This window comes from Panthera pardus, unplaced genomic scaffold (genome assembly GCF_024362965.1).
Source record: "Panthera pardus isolate Hobbes unplaced genomic scaffold, ASM2436296v1 HiC_scaffold_12, whole genome shotgun sequence".
NCBI classification, from domain to species: domain Eukaryota; kingdom Metazoa; phylum Chordata; class Mammalia; order Carnivora; family Felidae; genus Panthera; species Panthera pardus.
The window spans coordinates 66,012,179-66,033,495 of record NW_026526677.1 but is presented as its reverse complement, the minus strand read 5'-3'; the positions used below and the strand labels follow the sequence as shown (position 1 = coordinate 66,033,495).

Here is a 21,317-nt window from a genome sequence, read left to right as displayed (position 1 = left end):
TCCTTAGATCTTCGGAGTTAGTTGAAATGTGTGCGCATGTACACTTCTTTTCCCAAAAAAATCATTTAAGAGTGAGTTGCAGATGTTACAACACTTTATCTCTAAGCTCTGGAGCATGTATCTCTTAAGACACAGGGAATTCTCCCATTTACCACAATATCATTACATTGAAACAATATTTTTCAGATTTCCACAGTTCTAATGTTTCTATAATCAGTCTCTGTTCCTTTCTCCCTCTCTCTCTGTCTCTTTGTCTCTCTCTCGCCCCCTCTGCCCTTTAACACAAAGTAATTCTGTTTAGTTTCCTTTAATGTAGTGTAGTATCTTGGCCTTTTTTTGTCTTTTATGACATTGAAATTTTGAAGATTTCAAGTCTATTGCCTGGTAGACCATAAATTGGATTAGTCTGATTGTTTTTTCTGTAACAAACTCCAGTTAAATGCTTGTAGTAGGGGGGCGCCTGGGTGGCGCAGTCGGTTAAGCGTCCGACTTCAGCCAGGTCACGATCTCGCGGTCCGTGAGTTCGAGCCCCGCGTCAGGCTCTGGGCTGATGGCTCGGAGCCTGGAGCCTGTTTCCGATTCTGTGTCTCCCTCTCTCTGACCCTCCCCTGTTCATGCTCTGTCTCTCTCTGTCCCAAAAATAAATAAAAAAAAAAAAAAAAAAAAATGCTTGTAGTAGGAATTCCACATAGACAATGTTGCATCCTTTTCTTTGCATCACATTAGGTGACACATAGTATCAGTTTGTAACATCACTGGTGATGTGAGATTTGATCATGTGGATGAAGTGATATTGCCTTGATCTCTTCATTGTAAAGGTACCTGTTTCTCTTTGTAATAAGCAAAATTGTGGGGTGATACTTTGAGATTGTTTGAATATCCTGTTCCTCAACAACTTCTATCCAATGATTTTAATATCTACTGATAATCATGGCCTAAGTCAAACGGTGTCTATTAAAGGATGATTTACTTCTATATTTATGAACCATGTGTTTTTTTGATAGATCAGCTTTCAACTCTTCCTCTTCCTCCTCCTCCTCCTTTTTTTTTTTTTTTTTTTTTTTTTTTTTTTTTACCTGGACTCCTCAATTCTTTTTTTCTCCCAGTGTGTTGTAATCCATTACCAACCTTCTGCCCATTTACAAGTGAGGAAATTAAGAGTCAGAAAATACAAGTAACTTTCTGAGAGTCACAGCCAGTTAGCAGAAGAGGCCAGACGCACACCCAGTTTTGACAACTCTGTTGCCTCACTGGCAGTCCAGGAACAAAACATCACCTGATGAAATCAAGTTAAAAAGAATGAACAAGGAGGGACGCCTGGGTGGCTCAGTCAGTTGGGCATCTGACTTTGGCTCAGGTCATGATCTCACAGCTCGTGAGTTTGAGCCTCGCATCAGGCTCTGTGCTGACAGCTTGGAGCTTGGAGCCTGCTTTGGATTCTGTGTTTCCCTCTCGCTCTACACCTTGCCCACTCATACTCTATCTCTCTCTCTCTCTCAAAAATAAATAAACATTAAAAAAATTAAAAAAAAAAAGAATGAACAAGCATTGCCTCATTGTTGCTTATAGCAAATGATTGGAAACAACCCTAAGTGTGGGTCAGTGGGAAACAGGTTAAATAAATGAGCATGTTCACACAAGGGAAACTATTAAACCACAAACAAGAATTAGGGTATTCTGTAAGTACTAATATAGAAAAATCTCAAAGGATATATTATATGAAAGAAGGAATGTGCAGAAGAGTGCATATTTTGTGAAAGAAGCAGGGATAAGAAAATACATTTGAACTTGCACAAAGAAACCCTGGAAGGATCTTAAATAACGAAGTAGTTACTGGTACAGGGCTGTAAAAATGAGTGGTATGTGTATGTGCATGCATGTGTGCGTTGTGAGATTTCTTAACATTTACTATTTTATTATAAAGTTGACTTTTAAAATAGCTTTATTTGGGGGGCACCTGGCTGGCTCAGTCGGTTAAGCACCCAACTCTTGATTTCAGATCAGGTCATGATGTCACGGTTTGTGAGTTTGAGTCCTGCATTGGGTTCTGTATCCATAGCATGGAGCCTGCTTGGGATTCCGTCTTTCTTCTCTCTCTGCCCCTCTCCCACTTGTTCCCTCTCCACCCCCCCCCCACTAAAAAAAATAAATAAAAGTAAACTTAAAAAAAACAAAATTGGGAGAGACATAAAATCATATTTAGTTATCCATTTAATAAATTATCTCAGTATAGTGTTAAATTTACAAGGAGTCATGATTATCTTAAGAAGGTTAGGGGTTATGATCACTTGGGGCCATTTTGGGGCCAGTATTAGCATTTGGGCAACTTCCTCTTACCTTCTCTTTTTTTTTTTCTCTTCCCTCTTCCCCCAACTACATGGTCAAGTTTCTGATTTTGTCTGGGAGAGCCATTTGAATTAGCCATGGCAAATGTTAATTGTTTTGGCAGACAAAAAGAAGCTTGAATAAGCTTTTCCTTCTAAGACTCAAAAACTTGCCTTTCTAAGAGCTAACGTTGGAAGGAATGTTTCTGGTCTGGAAAATTCGGATAGCAACCTCAAAAGGAATTCATGTCCTAGAGGAACCGGGAGTGGGGTAGGGAGCTCAATTTCCTTTGAGACAGATTGAAATAAATACTTCTGTCTGAAACAGTACTAAAGATCAAGATCTATTTATTTCTTTCATCTTTTACTAAAAGCTTCAAAACATGAATTATGATTAAATTCAAAATAGATTTAGCCCAAGCACCCAAAAAACCTCAAGTAATCCTGATTTTAAAACATTCATGAGATTGGGGCACCTGGGTGGCTCAGTCGGTTAAGCGGCCGACTTCAGCTCAGGTCATGATCTCACGGTCCGTGAGTTCGAGCCCTGTGTTGGGCTCTGTGCTGACAGCTCAGAGCCTGGAGCCTGTTTCAGATTCTGTGTCTCCCTCTCTCTCTGACCCTCCCCTGCTCATGCTCTGTCTCTCTCTGTCTCAAAAATAAATAAATGTTTAAAAAAAATACAGTCATGAGAACTTGGACAGTCTGCTTTTCTAAATGAGATGATCTTTAGTATAAGATGTAAGTCTGTCCCTTTGAAGTGACAAAATTTCCAGCTCATGTGCTGCAACTGTATAGCTCAAGATTCCACATTCAGTGATATCAGTTCAGAATCATTGTTGCTGCTGTGGTAGTGTCTTTCTGTTTTGACTATTACCTGCTGTAAATGGTTTGGTCTGAGAATTTTTTTATGTTCTTTGCCTTTAAGGTTACCATGGCTAGGAAGCTAAATGGCATGTTTGTATGTGCAATAAGAAGATTGTTTTTGCTGCTGCTGTTGTTGTTGTTGTTGTTGTTTTGAGTAATCTCCGTGGGGGCTTGAATGCATGACCCCGAATCAGGAGTCGCATGCTCTATTGATTGAGCCAGCCAGGCTCGAGCCTCCCCAAGTTACTTTTATTATAGGACTTTATAATAATATTGCTAAACATTTTTTGAGTTTATGATGTGTCAAGTGCTATGTTAACTGCTTTACATAAGTTATAGCTTTTAGTTGTGGCAAAAACCACATGAGGAACTGCAGCTCTGAGAGCTTAAGTAACATGCCTAAGATTATAAGACTAATAAAATCAGATCCAGGACCAGAAATCAGGACTGTCTTACTGCAAAGCCCGTGCTTTTCTGCTGTGTGATACTACCATTTTGCAGATTTGTGGGGAAGATGATTTCTTTTTCACTTCATTTTTGGAGCAGATTCCTGTCTTATTTACTTAATGGATATTTACTGAGTGCCTATCACATGTTAGGCACCTGGAGAAGATTGAGACCCAGGCTTTGTCATTAATAAGCTCACATTCAAGTAGAGGAGATAAAACAGATATGTCCCTATATGTCCATGTTCATAACAGCATTATTCACAATGGCCAAAGGGTAGAAGCAACCCAAATGTCCATCAACAGATGCATGGATAAGCCGAATGTAGATGTACATATAGTAGAATATTATTCAGCCTTAAAAAGGAAGGAAATTCTAACACATGCGACAACATGGCTGAATCTTAAGGACATTATGCTAAGAGAAATAAACCAAACACAAGTGGATGAATATTATACAATTACACTTATATGAGGTACCTAGAATAGTAACACTTATAGAAACAGAAAGTAGAATAGTGGTTGCCAGGGGCTAGAGGGAGGGAAAAATTGGGGAGTTGTTGTTTAATGTGTATAGAGTTTCAGTTTTAAAAAGTGAAAAAGTTCTGGATATTGGTTTTACAACACTGTGAATATACCTAACACCACTGAACTGTACACTTACAAATGGTTAAGATTATACATTTTATATTATGTATATTTTATCACAATTTTAAAAACCCAAACAGATATACTCTCCCTACTATGTGGTAGAAAGTAATTAGTGAGACAAGAAAGACTGATGCAGTCATAGGAATTAGAGAGGCTTTCTAGACAGGGTAGCTCTGACTAGGCAATGGAAGATGGGTCAGATTTATGTGGCAATGAGGAAGGTGGGAAGGGCAGCCCAGGTAAAGGGAATAGTGAGCAATGTTATAGAGGATTGAGGCTGCTTAAAGATCCAGTTTTAGCAAGGAACAAATCTCGAAGTGACTCTATAATTATGGGTGTCCCAGCCACCTTCCATGTGGGCAGAGACTTAAATGCAAAGTCTAAACCAGGTTCATGAAGTTGTGGTATGCCGGACAGGGACTCATTCATGATTCATTCAGTAAACATATATTTAGCACATAGTGCCCGTGCTATGCTAGGCACTTTATGTATGTTGGCAGATGCAACACCCCCAACAACTCTGAAGTTATTAATATCCCTAATTAACAAAGGCCGGGATTGTGACTCAGAGAGATGAAGTAACTTGCCCAAAGTCACATGACCAATAAGTAGCCGAAGCAAGACTTTGCCTGTGGAGCCCATGCTCTCCGTATCCACAAAGCTACGCTATCTTCTCTTGGGGATGAGTGTGAAGTGATGTCTGCCTTTGAACTCACGGTAAAAATGGCATGGGACTTCCACCACTTGTCATCTTCTTGCTGCTTTGAGACTACCTTGGTGGAGTTACCTGACAGCTCTGAGGCCCTGCTTCCGTGTCTGTGAAATGAAGACCTGATATTGGACTAGATTATTTCTAAGGTTTCTCCCAGATCAAAAAAACCCTATTTATTTTTTCATCTATCCATCTACCCATCTACCCATCCATGCAACACTAATTTGGTATCTATTATATACCAGGTATTGAGCGGGTGGGTACTGGGACTGGTTATTGAGATTTGGCATAACACAGTTCTTGCCTGAAGGGAGATTGTGAAGAGATGAAATGGATGATTATTGTACAGTATGGCCATAGCATTCGTAGTGGTGCAGACAAGAAGACTGGAGCATAGAGGAGGGACACCTGTCCCTGTCTTGGATGAGTGGATGTCAAGAGGAAATTATCCCAAAGGCTAGGAAGGTAATGAGGAAGACCATGAGAACTTTATCCTTCCTGTTGTTCCTCTGGTTATAAGAACACTGCATATTTATTAAATTCAGTTAAGCTTCGTTGACCTTAGAACTCCTTTTTATTTTAAGTCTTGTGGAAAGTGTAGTTGATTTTGACAAGTGAGTGCAGCCAAATATTGATATAGTTTGAATTCTCTTTCAGATTGGAGAAAGATGATAAAGTTGAAGAGAGACCTAGGGGTTAATTTTTTTTAAGGAAATTTAGAAAGCATGGAGTAGACTAGTAAGAGGCCCAAGGACCCAGAGTTATTTAAGGTGTTCACATCTAAAGTCACAGATGATTATGTTTCAAAGAGGCAAGTGAAATGGCCAATATATTCTTTCAATACTATTAAGGACCAGTGAATTACTAAGAATGAGAATGACTCAGTATTAGAATTCCAATGCTAAGGAATTGAAGTGAGGTTTGAGGGGGGAAAAGTTAAAAGAACTAAATGTATTGAGCAGCTAATACATATCAAGCATTGTACTATGTCCTTTACATTTATAATTTTGTTTTATTCTCCCCAAGTCTTATCCTTCACAGATATGGACATTAAGCCTCAAGGAGGTTTAACATGCTTAAGGTAACAGCTAACAGGAGACTGAGCCGGGACTCAAGCCCAAGTTTGTTAAAATCAAGGCCTTTGCCCTTTCTACTACCCCATGCTTCTTCAGGTTCCTTGATTTTCTGTTTCTGGATACAAAATCCACACCAGACAACAGGGCTTCCCTCTCATCCTTGGAGCCTAGAAAGTAGCGATATTTAGGGGTGGCTTGCTCTTGAAATTTTCCAACATGCCAAAGGGCAGCTCCCCCAATTTTCTGTCTTCCTTCTGAACTGGTGGGTCACTGGCTCCCACAGATAAATGACTCTTACTAAAATGTTAATTCTCCCCATGCCTTTTTTGCCTTTCCTTATAGTATATGAATGTTTGATATTGGCAGTTTGTCTCTTAGAAGTGGCTCATAAAAGTCATCTGAGAGGGGCACCTGGGTGGCTCAGTTGGCTAAGCATCAGACTCTTGATTTCAGGTCAGGTCATGATCTCAGTTTGTGAGCCTGAACCCCACCTTTGGCTTTGCACTGACAATGTGGAGCCTGCTTGGGATTCTCTCTGTTCCTCTCTGTCTGCGCCTCTCTCTCTCTCTCTCTCTCTCTCTCAAAATAAATACATTTTAAAAACTTAAAAAAAAAAAAAAGTCATCTAAGAGAATGCTGATTGAGACCAGCTCAGTTTAATGTATTTGATCCCCTCTCCTTCCCCCAAAAAGGGTAACTTTACTTCCCTTGCCCCAGATCCCCTCTTTGGGGTCCTGATAGAGCTTAGCTTTTTGCCTGGCTCTCAGAGGCCTCCATCTCTGAGGTTTTGATGGGATCACATAGAAGTTTCCACTTTTAACCCCTTATTTCAGGCTCCTTCCTCCTCACTCAAGTCTTCCTGTGCACATAAGCTATTGTGTCTTGTCAGGGAGTGTTTTCCCAGCTTGTTTTGGAAGCAGGCCAGGCATTTATCCTGGGCCTTTAACCCCCCAAAAAGCTCCTACATATGGTTGCACAAAGTAGCAAACTGACCTCCAAATGAGCTAATGAATTATAGCAGTGTTGAAATGACGCCAGTGGGCCGTTTCTCTGCCCTGGTATTCCAGTTTGGGCTACAGTGAAATGGACAGAGGATGTAGGGTAAGGGGATTGGAGTTCAAGTCTTGGCCCAAGTCACAAATCCTGGGGCTGTGAGACTTGACCTGTCTGAGCATGTGTTCTTAGCTCTAAATGAAGGACTGATGACAATCCTAACTTCATACCATTGTGAGAGGCAAATAACTCAATGTATAGTATTGAAGTGCTGTATAACAAGCCCGTAGAATGTATAACAGATGTCAGTGCTTGTTGTTATAAAACAAATTTGGCTCAATGAGAGACATTTCTGGAAACTGAGCAGGATGCATGCTCTGTCATCTCTGGCCCCAGTTCCTGGCAAATCTTTTCATTGCTCAAGTAGGCATGCATGGTATCATTCTCATGTTTATTTTTGTAATCTTTTTCATTTATAGTCTTACAATACTCCCAGAACCTTTGGTGATTCTTAATATTTTCTTCAAAAACTCTGGTCAGGGTTATACACTCATACCCAGAGCTAGTCACCCCAGAGTAATTACTTGGATTCTTAGAGCTGTATGTGGATCCATTTCCCAAGAAATCCAGGGACAGCAAAGCTGGCTGTGTATGATAAATGAGGTTTATCTTGCTTGCTAGGGCTCTGGATGGTTGGGAACTCCTAAGGATATTTGATAGTAGGTGGACCCTAAGGCAACACTATTACAACTTTGCATATGCTTCTGGTAATGAAATGAGAATGGGGAGAGAGTATCTCACTGTAAGTGGTTTATGAGTTTAGAGCCAGAAAGCCCTGGGAAACTGAAGAGTCTTCTGTGTGTTGTCATTAAGTGTGTTGGGATTATTTCTCTGTTCTGAGAAATCTTCTAGGTGTGTTCCTCAGACACTTGGGGATTGTTGCTTAGCACTATCTTTATGCCATTTCAAATTATTGTAATTCATTCTTCTTGGCTACATTTCTCAGAACTCTTTGGGTTGTAAATGAAAGAAACCCAACTCAAACTAGCTTGGGCGAAGAGGCCCTTGATGAGAAGAATGCTGAGGTATTTCATATAACCATTGGAAGGAGGGGTACAGCTGGAGCTGAGAGGTTTTAGAGTAGGTAACTGCCCTAACAACCCCCAAATTTTGGTGCTTAACACAAATGAAGTGTTTTTCTTGTTCAGACAGCAGTTCAACATAGTTTCTCCTGGTTAAGCCAGTTTCTGTGTTTCAGGGACACACTTCTTCCATTTTTTGGTTCCCTTCTCCTCTGTGTTAGAATTCTCTCCTTTTAACCTGCAGATGGAGAGGTAGATTCAAGGATCTCATGTGAGAGGTTTTCATGGGCCAGGTCTGGAAGTGGCTTATATTACTTCTGTCCTCATTCTATCAATTATTACTCAGTACATGAGTACATGACTCCACCTAATGGTAAAGGAGGCTGAGAAATATGGACTGTTTGCCCAGGAAGAAAAAGAAATAGGTTTGGTGAGCATGTAGCTAGTTTGAGCCAAACAGGTACTCAATGTCAAAATTCTGCCTGTTGCCTTTGATTTTCTTCCTACATGGTAGGGAGCATGGTCACCAAATGCTCCTAAACTTTGAATCTCACTGTTGTCAAAGCAGAGAAGTGACCTACATTCTTACTGGCTCTAAGTAAAAAATTTCAGAGTAATGATTGGCTCAGTTTGGATCATGTGACCACCCCTGAACCAATCAGTGCCCCAGAAAGGTAAGGTCACTTAGCATAGTGGGAGCCCCACTTGGGCCACTTCTCCTCAAGGGGGAGTCATTGTGAGACCCAAAGCCACTCTATTTACTAAAAAGGCCCAGCCTCTCTTTTTGTTTCTACTCTTGTGGAAAATTCAGTACAATTTTATAGTCATCTTTCCAGCCCTTCTTACCTCAGTCACATCAAAAGATTGTATTTCACTGAATCAGTGACACCATCATTTCTTTTTCTTTTTAAGATTTTATTTTTAAGTAATCTGTTCACCCAGTGTAGGGCTCAAACTCACAACCCTGTGATCAAGAATCACATGCTTTTCTGGCTGAGCCAGCCAGGTGCCTGAGACACTATTGTTTCTAACGTGAACAGCTATCCTATTCACCACTGAGAAAGAAAGAGAAAATAAGGTTCCAAATAAACTATGACACCATGCAAAGATGCCATTCATTATAAAATGCATCCTAATGTCCTGTCAAAATATAAGAAAAGATGTTTTAGAATTGATGAAAGATGACATTCATTACAGCCAAGCTCTGTACTTTCATGCCTTAGTACTGCTGTTCTTTTGTTTCTTCAGTCCATCCATTAATTTCAAAAATATTTATAGGCCAGGCAACAAGGAATAAAAGATTAAGTTTCTGCCTTCTTAATGCTTACTGCCTCACCCCCTTTTCCACCCTCGCGTTATGAAGCACCTGCTGTGTGCTAGGCAGTCCTATTGAGCATTGAGGGCTCAAGAAGGAATAGGAAGTCTTTATCCTCAAGAGACTTATAGCCTGGGAGAATAGAAACAGTGGGGTGTAGGAAGACAGTCATACAAACAAAAGACTAACTAAAGGATCACAGGTTCCATTATTAGGGTCCTTACAAGGTACATTAGACCCCCAAAGTAGAGGGAATGGTCAATTCTGCTTTGAGGAATGAGAATGGATGTACTGTGTTTATTAAGATAACTGTGCACTGTTGAAAGAGTAAGCAATGGCTATTTTGAGTACTAATATGCAATTTTTGCATACATACCTAATTATAACTAAGTAGGCCAACATGTTCTCCAATGCCTATTTGAGTCAATGCAAACTTCCTATTCAATTTCACAATCAAGGGGTGCCTGGGTGGCTCAGGCAATTAAGCGTCTGACTCTTGATTTTGGCTCAGGTCATGATCTCACAGTTGGTGAGTTTGAGCCCCACACTGGGTGACACCCTGAGAGCAAGGAGCCTGCTTGGGATTCTCTTTGTCTCTCTCTGCCCCCCCCCCATAAATAAATAAACTCTAAAAAAAAGAAACATCCCAATCAAAAGGCACATGTGGGTCTCTTTTCTTTATGCAAACATTAATGAATAGTCTGCAAAAGCTTTTTTAGAGATAAAGTGAGTAAATACCAGATTTACCCTATGGTGGAGGCAGTCAGCTTTTTTTGTGCATTAGTTACCAAGCCTCCTTCCAGGGATTGTTTTTAACTGTGTGATGATTTTTCTCTCCCTAGTGGATGCTCTGGATCACATCCAGAGGGAGAAGAGTGGGAACATCCAAGAAGGGCTTGATGCAGGCTCAGGGCGGGACTGGGTCCCCAGAGCAGGGTTCACAGTGATGGGATTTGGAGATAATGTAGATGAGGCTGTTTGGTCCTGGGCTCAGAGAACAGCCATTGCAGGACTTTTCCTGAGAGGGTCCCAAAGCTCTGACAATATAACCTGAGTGCTGGATCCTTGTCTCTCAAGCAAGGATGCCAGCTAAGGTTAAGGCCATTTTTATTGGTTGAAAAACATGAAAACAACAAGGCTCTCGGAAGTAGAGAGTTTTTTGGTTTGTTTGTTTTGAGGTTCATGCAGAGGTCAGCAGAGGGTCAGTGTCTTTCCGACTGTTCTGGCTATTAGGAAAAGCTTACTTAATGAGTCCGGAAAAGAATCCAAATTTAAACTATTCTTCGCTCCTCTGGTTTATGAACAGCCTGGAAATGAGCACTGAGATATACAGGATTTTTTTTTTTTTTTTTTTTTTTTTTAACTTTCCAGGCCAGTATGTCTAGAGCATAGTGCCTGGGGGTGGGGGTGGGTGTGAGAAGTGGAATCCACCTCATCCTTGGTCATGGGTTGGGGGAACTTCAGACTTCTCTGGTCAGCTGAGAGAAGAGAGAGCTCCAAAGAGCAAAGGGAAGGTTTAAAAAAAAAACTCCACAAAAGCAGAAACCCATCCTTTGAAAGCACAAGGTATATGCCTAGGAGTGATATATGGGTGTACAGAGAAGGAACATTAAAAGAATAATTGTTGGCTGTTTATTTTGGAAAAGTATGTGTACTGAGAGTGGAAGCAGGGAGCTTTATTTTCTCTTTCACCTTGCTCCAACTTCCATTAGTGTTAATAGGATCATATATTCTAGACTTTACTTGGCTTTCTGCCCTGACATAAATGTTTGAATTCCTTGTTTTGCTATTATATATGAACAACAAAAGGGAAAGAAGAACAGAATGTTGAAAGCTAAATTACCCTATATGCCTTACTGTGGGTGGGATTTATTCTCGTAGGTCCACCACTATTAAGATTATCTGATCAGATGATCTGTGTTTCTGATAGCTACATCTTGACAGCTTTATAACTTGTTTGTTTGAAGTGGTTTGTTCAGGGGATAGCTAAATGTATTTTTTACTTGGTGGAACAAGGTTAGTTGTGATCCGGGTTATCCGAGCTCCGGGCCATCACAGGTGTTATCCAAAGGGCCAATGGAACTACGTGTTCTCCTTGTTGTGGCCAGTCAATCCTGGGGGCATTTATTAGGTGGTCATTTGATCCACATTGACCCAACTTACCCTCCTGGTGTAGGATTCGGTTCTTAGGGTTACTGCAACAGATCCATTTATTCAATTAAACAAACAACAATTAAGGTCCTGCTGTGCCTCAGGTATTGTTTCAGTCTTGGGAATACTTGGTATGTAGAGCCAGAATCTGACTGTTCAAGGAAACCCAGTAGAGTTAGAATGCAAAAATTTCTGGATTTGAAGGGACCTTAGAGATAATCTCATCCAGGGTCAGCAAACTTTTTCTGTAAAGGGCCAAAAAGTGAATGTATTTGGTTTAGGGGGCCACATACCATCTCTGATGCATATTGTTCTTTGTTTGCTTTTACAACCATTTAAAAATGTAAAGATCATCCTAAACTGGGGATGAAGGGCATAGGCTGGATTTGGCCCATGAGCCATAATTTACCAACTCCTGATCTAACCCATTCCCCACCCCTTTAAAAATTATTATTATTGGGGCGCCTGGGTGGCTTGGTCGGTTAAGCGTCTGACTTCGGCTCAGGTCATGATCTCACGGTCCGTGAGTTCGAGCCCCACGTCGGCCTCTGTGCTGACAGCTCAGAGCCTGGAGCCTGTTTCAGATTCTGTGTCTCCCTCTCTCTCTGCTCCTCCCCTGTTCATGCTCTGTCTCTCTCTGTCTCAAAAATAAATAAACGTTAAAAAAAAAATTAAAAAAAATTATTATTATTATTTTTTAAAGTAGTCTCTACACCTAACATGGGGCTCAAACTCATGACCTGGAGATTAAGAGTTGCATGCTCTAACCACTGAGCAAGCCAGTGTTCCCAGTCCTACCTCCCCCTTTTTTTAATCAAAGAGGAAACTAAGAGCCAGAGGGTAAAATAATCCCCCTCTGTACACCACCACCCCCGCTTTGCCTGCACACCAGGAACACAACTAGTTCCTGGCACTGTTGGATTGCTGACCCTTAATAAAGGATCCTTAGAGGTTCAGGCCCACACCTCAAACTGCCTAGTTACTTTTCAAATGTATAGTTTTGGTCCTGAAGGAAGTAGGAATTTAATTATTATATTTTTAATGTTTCTTTATTTTTGAGAGACAGAGAACAAGCAGCGGAGGGGCAGAGAGAGAGAGGGAGACACAGAATATGAAGCAGGATCCAGGCTCTGAGCTGTCAGCACAGAGCCCTACATGGGGCTTGAACTCATGAGCCGTGAGATCATGACCTGAGCCAAAGTCAGACACTTGACTGACTGAGCCACCCAGGTGCCCTGGAATTTAATTAAGTAAGTTAGGTACCTACCACATTCTAGGCACTGCTGTGGTAAAATTAGCATGGCAAGATCCCAGCACTCCATCAGACCAGTTGTTGGTGTGGGCAGGTAAGATGGCAGTGTGGAAGGTAGCATGTGGAGACAAAGAGTGGGTGTCTTTGGAGCACAGGAAAGCACTCCTCCCTCAGTATGTGGGGTGCTTCAGTGGGCGTATAAATGAATGCATTCATTCATTGCACCTCCCACACTTGTGTTTTGGAAGCCACTAACCGGCCTAAAGGAAGGGGACGGAAGCTTGGCTTCCTCCATACTTGCTTATTTTTTTTCTGTGGGTACTGATACTATGCACATGCTATATATGCATGGGTGGGTTATGAGATTAAAGGAATTAACGTGAAAAAAGATAAAGACTGCTTATCTAGCAGTTGCTTTGTACCAATTTATCTAGGCAAGGGCACTGACACACATATGAAAACATAGAAGATCAATCATAGAACCATTTAATATTTTTGAGCTGGAGGGGATTTTAGAGATCACTGGGCTATATATACCCTTTGATTTAACAGATAAAGAGCATGAGGCCCAGAGATGCCAGATTTCTTACTGTGGGTCACACAGCTAATTAATTCATAGAATCTTAGAGCTGTAAAGGCTCTTAACAGATATTTAGTATAACCACCCAAATAATGATAAAGAATAAGAATCAGAGCCAACATTATTCAAAGTTTATTGACATAAATAGTAATACATATTACCTCATTAATTCTGACAATAACTCAGTGTAATAGATAAGATTACCATCCCCATTTTACAGCTGAGGAAACTTGAGGAAACAGCTTGAAGAGATTAAGTAAAATTTGCCCAAAGTTACCCAGTCATTAAGCAGTAGAAGCAGGATTCAAGTCCAAGCTCGAGTGCTTAAGCCGCTCAGAGCCCTTTATTCCCACTTGACTGTGACAACTAAATGGGAACTCATTGGCTAAGCAGACCCATGCCAGGTCTGCTGATGTCTCATCCTTCCACCAGATGTATATGCTAATATGCAGATGTGGACCAGGAAAGCCTATTGCTCTGCAGCTGTCTTTACGGTGTCACAGAAGAGTTTTGAGAATGTGCACAGTAGAATTCTGTTTGGACGTCAAATTTCCCTTGAAGATGTGAGAGCCTGGTTGGTTTCCCTGAATCTGATGATGTTTGCAGAGGCAACTAGAAGATTCTGTCTGCATGTGTTACCCTCTTCTTTTTGCACAACCATTTAGATTTAAAATTGTAGTTTCAAACTATAGTCTGAGGCATCCTGGGGTTCATGCTAGAGAATTGAGGGATTCTGTAAGAAAAATTTGGCATAGGTTTCACTTTGAACCAAATGATGCCTAAAACTAGTATCTTCGCTGCATTAAGTTTTTAGTTCTGACGGATGGGAACAACCTATTCATTAGATGTACGGTATACCTTGTGATGTTTTCTTTTCCTTCTTATGTAACTTAAATGTTTTTCTCACCTGACAATGGTAATACATGGGTTTGCTTGATTGGAGGTTTTTTGTTTGTTTGTTTTGTTTTGTTTTGTTTGAAGTCAAAGACATTTTAACAGATTTGTAGAGGTTATTCTTTAAAAAAAAAAAACCCTCTCTTCCTAGATTATTGTTTTTTACATAAGGAATATTGTGGGCTTTGTTTGCCATCCATTCATTGTAAGCAGAGTTTCTCTATATGGCAAGGTTCTTAGATTTCAGCTCAGGAAGCTATATCCTTTGAACCTGGGCCCCTGGGTTGGTATGTATAAGTCAATACACAGCATTAATAATTGCTGCACGTCACTTGGAGGAAGATCCAAATTAAATAAAGAAGGATTTCATTAGGTTGTGAAAAGACAGATTTAGGCTCTCTTGGTAAGAATCTTGAGGGATTTTGCAGGGGGAAGAGATGTAATGCAAGATTGTCTTCTCATTTGTGGGCGTTTGAGAAATCCCTTAAAATAGAGAAACACATGAATATTTGTTTTCTAACAGAAAATAATTCAAAGACCTGCCCATGTTTTCTTGCCAAAGCTTTTTTCTTTTCAAGCTTCAGCCAACCCGCCAGAAGTTTTTTCTGATTATGTCAGGGAGAAACCTCACTTAGCAATTGCTTGCCATTAATACCTACTTTTAAACATTTCTTATCCGTTAATGATTTATTCTTTTAACTATCTCAGGGCATATCCCTCGTTTACTGCAGCTTATATCTACTCTACTTCCACCTTTAGTGGTCACCTTCAGTGGTCACCTTCAGAAAAAGGGGTAGGAGGTAGAGGATGGCTTAAAGAATGAGAAGGATTTATTTTCACTCCGTGGTAGTATGCTGTGTTACCAGATAAACATTCAGCACTATTCATGTTCTGGAGATAGGCGTGTGTTTTTTCTTTCTAACTTTTTATTTTGAAGAATTTCAAACAAGCAGATTAGTGAAAAGAACATTCAAAAGCTCTTAAATCTACCAGTTGTTAACATTTTGCCACGTAGGCTTTATTTTTTTCCTATGCAGATTTAGATTTTTTGGGGGGTGGGTTGGGAGGCAAGACATCATGATACTTTGTTTCTAAATACCTTCCTATTTCTCTCCAAAGTGTAAGGACCTTCTTCTCCATAACCACAATAGCATTATCATGCCCTGGAAACTTAACATCGATTCCATAATGTTGTCTAACACGCAGTCTATATTTAAATCTCGCCTTCAATCAGTTGCCTTTTTGCTGTGTAACAAACGGTGCCAAAACTTTGTGGTTTGAAACAACCACCATTTGTTAATGCTTGTGATTCTGTGGGTCAACTGGTTGTTTCTTGTAATGGGGATCAGGCTCAGCTGATCTTTGGTGGGGCCTCTTCAATATCTGCAGTCAGCTGCTGGATCCACTAGGGGCTGGCTGCTCTAAGCTGGCCTCAGTTTGGATGGCTTGTCTCTGCCCTAGAGGGCCTCTCATCCTCCAGCAGGATAGTCCACACTTGCTTCCATGGCATGTAGGCAGATTCCAAGAAAGAGTGGGAGTGTGCAAAATGTTTTGAGGCCTAGGCTTGGAGCTAGTATGGCATAACTTTTGTTGTGGTCTTTTGACCAAAGCAAACCACAAGTTCTTTTTTTTTTTTTTTTTTTTTTTTTTAATTAAAAAAAATTTTTTTTTAATCTTTATTTATTTTTGAAAGACAGAGTGTGAGCAAGGAAGGAGCACAGAGAGGGAGACACAGAATCCGAAGCAGGCTCCAGGCTCTGAGCTGTTAGCACAGAGCCTGACGTGGGGCTCAAACTCAGGAACCGTGAGATCATGACCTGAGCCGAAGTCAGACGCTCAACCGACTGAGCCACCCAGGCGTCCCAAACCAGAAGTTCTTGACAGGAGGAACTGCAAAATCGTATTACTCAGAGGCGTAGATACAGGGGAGTGAACAATTGCAGCCTCTTTTGTAATCTGTTGTACCCCTATTGTCCAAATAATAATAATGTTAATAATTTAATTGTTGATTTGTTTTCAAAGATCCAATCAAAGATTACACATTAAATTTAGTTGTTATGTATCTTTAGTCTCTCTCTGTTTTTTAGTCTTTTAATCTATGATTTTCTTCTTATTTTTTTGTATTTTGTGAAATTAATATTTTTAAGAATCTTAAAAATATCTCACAATTTAATTTGTCCAGTTATTTCTTCATGATTAAATGGAGGTTAAATACTTCTGGCAAGAATTCTAAATAGCTGATGTTGTATACCTCCCATTGCTTTACAAGGAAAAGCCCAGAATGTTAATTTATCCCATTATTGGCAGTGCTCAGTACAGTCACTTGGATAAGTAGGGTCTGCCAGATTTTGCAATCATAAAGATGCCATTTTCTGTAGATAGATGTGCACTAAGTCTGAACATTTGGTGCTGAAGTTCTTCCAATATATCAAGATATATTTATTAGATACCTACTGTTCATGTAGTCTTGCATTTAGTACTGTGGTGAATCTAAAAACATTGCAAGGAATGTTGCCCATCTGAAGGAATATGCAATTTTATTGCGGTTAAGTTACTCTTTTAAAAACTGATAGAGTATAGGAATGGTGATTTTTTTTTTTTTTTTTTTGAGGGAGAGTGAGAGAGTAAGAGTGCAAGCAGGGGAGTGGGGCAGAGGGAAAGAGTGAATCTTAAGCAGGCTCCATGCCCAGTGCAGAGCCTGATGCTTCAGGAGTGGTGATTCTAAGTTAATAACTAGTTTATGAAAACTTTTTATTGTTGTATAATGTACCTAGAGAAAAGTGCACATATAAGTGTAATAGCTTAATGAGATTTTCAAACTGAACACACCAGTGGACCCAGCACCCAGATTAGAAAACAGACATAAGATATAATAAACACATCTCAATAAGTCTGATTTTTAACTGTGTGAAACTTATATCCAAATAATGGTTGTCTTTTTCCATACCAAGTAATTTATGAGTGGCCCAAGGAAATCAATATCATTTGAAGCTTCAAATGGTGTTCCCTAACTTGATCAGTCTCAGGATCCATCCATCTTGATTCAGAGTAACTTTCACATGGGGAACCTGGTTAGCTCAGTCAGTTGAGTGTCTGACTCTTGATTTCAGCTCAGGTCATGATCCCAGGGTCATAGGATCGAGCCCTGTGACAGGCCACATTCAGTGTGGAGTCTGCTTAAGATCCCCTCTCTCTCTCCCTCTTCTCCTCTGCCCCTCTCCCCTACACACACTCTCTTTCTTTCTCTGTCTCTTAAAGAAAAAAAAAAAAGGCAGAGTAACTTTCACAGTGTCCATTTGTGGTAGTCTTTCCTTCTTCATTCCTATCTCAGAACAGAAGGTGACCTCTCCTTTGCCAAGGGTAGCCATCCTGTGCATTCCATCCCACCCCTCTGGACTTCCCTGGGTTTGGTCCTTCTTTTTCTTCCTTGCCTCTCTTCCATGTATCATCACTTTTCAGCTTCTCCTTTCCTTTGGTTCCTGCCCCTTACCTTCTATACTTAGCAGTAGTTCTTCTGCTTCTCCTCACCAGGCTGCTATTCTCTCTCTCCTTTTTATCACCAAACTTTTTTTTTTTTAAATTTTTAAAGCTTATTTATTTGAGAGAACAGAGACAGTATGAGTGGGGGAGGGAGGGTGGGGGGGAGGGAGAGAGAGAGAGAGAGAGAGAGAGAGAGAATCCCAAACAAGCTCCATGCTGCTAGTGCAGAGCCTGACATGGACTTGAACTCATGAAACCGTGAGATCATGACCTGAGCTGAAACCAAGAGTAGAATGCTGAGCCCACTGAGCCACCCAGGTGCCTCATCACCAAACTTCTTAAAAGATTGACTCCTCTTCCTCTTTTTTTTTTTTAAGTTTATTTATTTATTTTGAGAGAGAGACAAAGAGAGTGAGTGGAGGGAGGGGCAGAAAGAAAGGGAGAGAGAGAATCCCAAGCAGGCTCCCCACTGTTGGTGAAGAGCCAGATGTGGGGCTTGAACTCACAAACCATGAGATCATGACCTGAGCTGAAAACAAGAGTCAGATGCTTAACTGACTGAGCCACCCAGCTCCCCCTGCCACCTCCTCTTCCTCTTTAGTCCTTTCATCCAAATGCTCTTTGAGATTTGGTTTCTTTCCCCACAATTCTAGTGAAGTTCATAAGCAAATTCCTAGGTGTTAAGTCAGCCTTTTTAAAAGCCTTGTTATGTTAGATTTCTGCTTCCTATTGAAGTTTTATTCATCTTACCTTTGAGACTATCTCTTCCATTGGCTTCTATTTGTGTGGTCTTAATTTTCAGCTACAGTTGGACTTCCCAAAGAAAGAACAACTAATTCTGGCTTCTTTTGGTCTGAGAATGGCATTTCTTAGGACCTTTTTCCATGGAGTATGGATTAATATCTTAGAATTTATCTGTGATTTGAAGATTGTGGTTTTCACAGCAACCTCTCAATTAAATTAATGTAAATTCTGTGTAACCCTAGTTTTTTAATGCTGTGCCTGCTAATAACTCAATATATGTTTTCTGGGATCATTTAATCATTCAGTTATTCATTTATATGTTGAATAAGTATTTACTAAATGTCTAGTAAGTGAATTAAATTCCACAGTAGATTATTACATTTTTTAAATATCTAAACATCTATTGGAATACATATCCTTTCTTTTTCTTTTCATTTTTGTTGAAGTTTGCTTGTTTCTTCCTAATTTGAGCAATTACTACTTATCTGACTGTTGGGTAAGTTATTTTATCTCTAGAACTCTTTACTCTTTAAAATAAGGATAATAATAATATCTGCCTTCTGTAATGTTGTAAAGATTAGATGCAAAACAATGCACAGAGAGCACAGAGCATATGCTAGGATATAGCAATGACTCGATAAATGTTGGTTATCGTTATTACTTGCTGTGATGGGTCAGTACTGGACTTTGGTCCTCACAGCGAACATCCTGAACTAGGCATTAGTCTTCCAACTTTTCAAAGAGAGAAACTGAGACTCAGAGGACTTAAATAACTTGCCACAGGTCACAGAGCTAATAAATTGCATATCTGGGATATCTGATTCATAACTTGTGCCTTTTACAGAACTACACGGAAAGCCTTTCAGCATCTTGTAGGATACTTAGAAGTAAACTAGGAGTCTCTTTTTAGTGGCTGAAATCAACTAATATTCTTCTCATTTGCCTTCTAAAAGGTAGGACATACTAAGGAAGTTCTTCCTTGTCGGGGAAGCTCCAGTCCTGAAGGGCAGATTAATAACGATTTTATCTTAAAACCACAGAATTCTAGGGCTTAGAAGGATTTGCCCACCCAATTATTGAATTTTCTCTCTAACCATCCAGCCAAGAAGTCATTGGTTTATTCTTTAACGCTTCCATTGACAGGGAAGTCATCATCACTCTGAGGCAGCTCATTCCCCTTTCATAACTCTCACCATGAGACTGTCCTTCTCCATCCAACATCCAACTGAGTTTCCCCTACGTGTGCCTTCTGCCCGTGGGTCCCAGCGTGGTAGTGGATAGCCACGTGAAGTAAGCAGAACTCCTATTTCCTAAGGCAGCCTTTCAGATTCTTGCTGTTTACTCTCCGTTTTCATTCCCAATACCTCCTCACCAGGTTGAGCAGCTTCAAGCCTTTCATTTACAGCTTCCCCAGAACAAACACAACTGGGTATACTCTTTTTTTTCTTCTTGGTGTGACAGAGAATAAAAACCATGGCTATCTCATGAGCATTTTGCTTTTCCTTCAGTCTTTCTCATTATATATGGTACCACCATCCACCCAGTTGGTCAAGCTAGGTACCTAGGAGTTTGCTCCCTTCACTATTTTCATATAGTCCATCAGCTACTCTTTTCAATCCTATCTCCAAATATAAAATCCATCTCTACTACCATCACCCTGGTCTAAGCCACCATCATTTCTACCCTCATTCCTTTTTTTTTTAAATTTTTTAATGTTTTATTTATTTTTCAGAGAGAGAGAGAGAGAGAGAGAGACAGAGTGCGAGTGGGGGAGGAACAGAAGAGAGAGGGAGACAGAGAATCTGAAGCAGGCTCCAGCCTCCAAGCTGTCAGCATGGAGTCTGATGTGGGGCTCGAACCCACGAACAACAAGATCATGACCTGAAGTGAAGTTGGCTCCTTAACCAACTGAGCCACCCAGGCGCCCCTCTCCCCTGATTCCTAACTCTTGACCCGTCCTTGCACAAAGCAAACAGAATTATCTCTTTAAAGCACAAATCAGATCGTGCCACCTGCTCCACCCCCCCCCCCCCCCCCCCCCCCCAGTCAAAACTCTTCTTTGGCTTCTCATTGCCCTTACAACAAAATCCAGACTCTTTTCTGTGGTCAACAGGCCCTGCGTCATCTGAAACATTCTTTCTTCCCTGTTGTTCGTTCAGCATTGGTCCCTGGTGGCCTTTATGTTCTCTAGACATGCCAAGCCTTTTCCTGCAGCCAGCCTTTGCACTTCTTGGTACTTCTGCCTGTGCCCTTTGCCAAGCTTTGCAAATGGCTGGCTCATTTTCATCTTTCAGGTTTCAGCTCAGATACCCCTTCCTCAGAGAGGCCTGCTCTGATCACTCATCAGAGGCCCTAATCTCATTAGTTTGTACCTGCCTTTCAGATCTGTACTGCTTCTCTTGAGAACATAAGTTCTTCAGTGACTGGACATAGGATGTCGTGTTAGCAGCCACAGCTTCTACAAGCGGCATAGTTGCTGCCCTTAGAAGGTACTCAATAAATATCTGCAGGATAAATAAGTAGCCTCATGATTGACTGGATGTAAGGGTGTTGGAGTCATATTAAGAAAGGATTTGGGGTGCCTGGATGGCTCAGTAGGTTTAACATCTGACTTTGTCTCAGGTCATTGTCTTGCAGTTTGTGAGTTCGACCCCCACATCAGGCTCTGTGCTGACAGCTCAGAGCCTGGAGACTGCCTCTGATTCTGTGTCTCCCTCTCTCTCTGCCCCTCCCTTGCTTGTGCTCTGTCT

The 21,317-nt window shown here is 40.7% G+C and overlaps 1 protein-coding gene across 1 annotated transcript in view; it reads left to right on the top strand.

Annotated features, from left to right (window-relative positions):
* The window catches only part of RAB30 (RAB30, member RAS oncogene family), an 83,966-nt gene that overhangs the window by 9,201 nt on the left and 53,448 nt on the right, over positions 1 to 21,317 (top strand). The window lies entirely within an intron of this gene.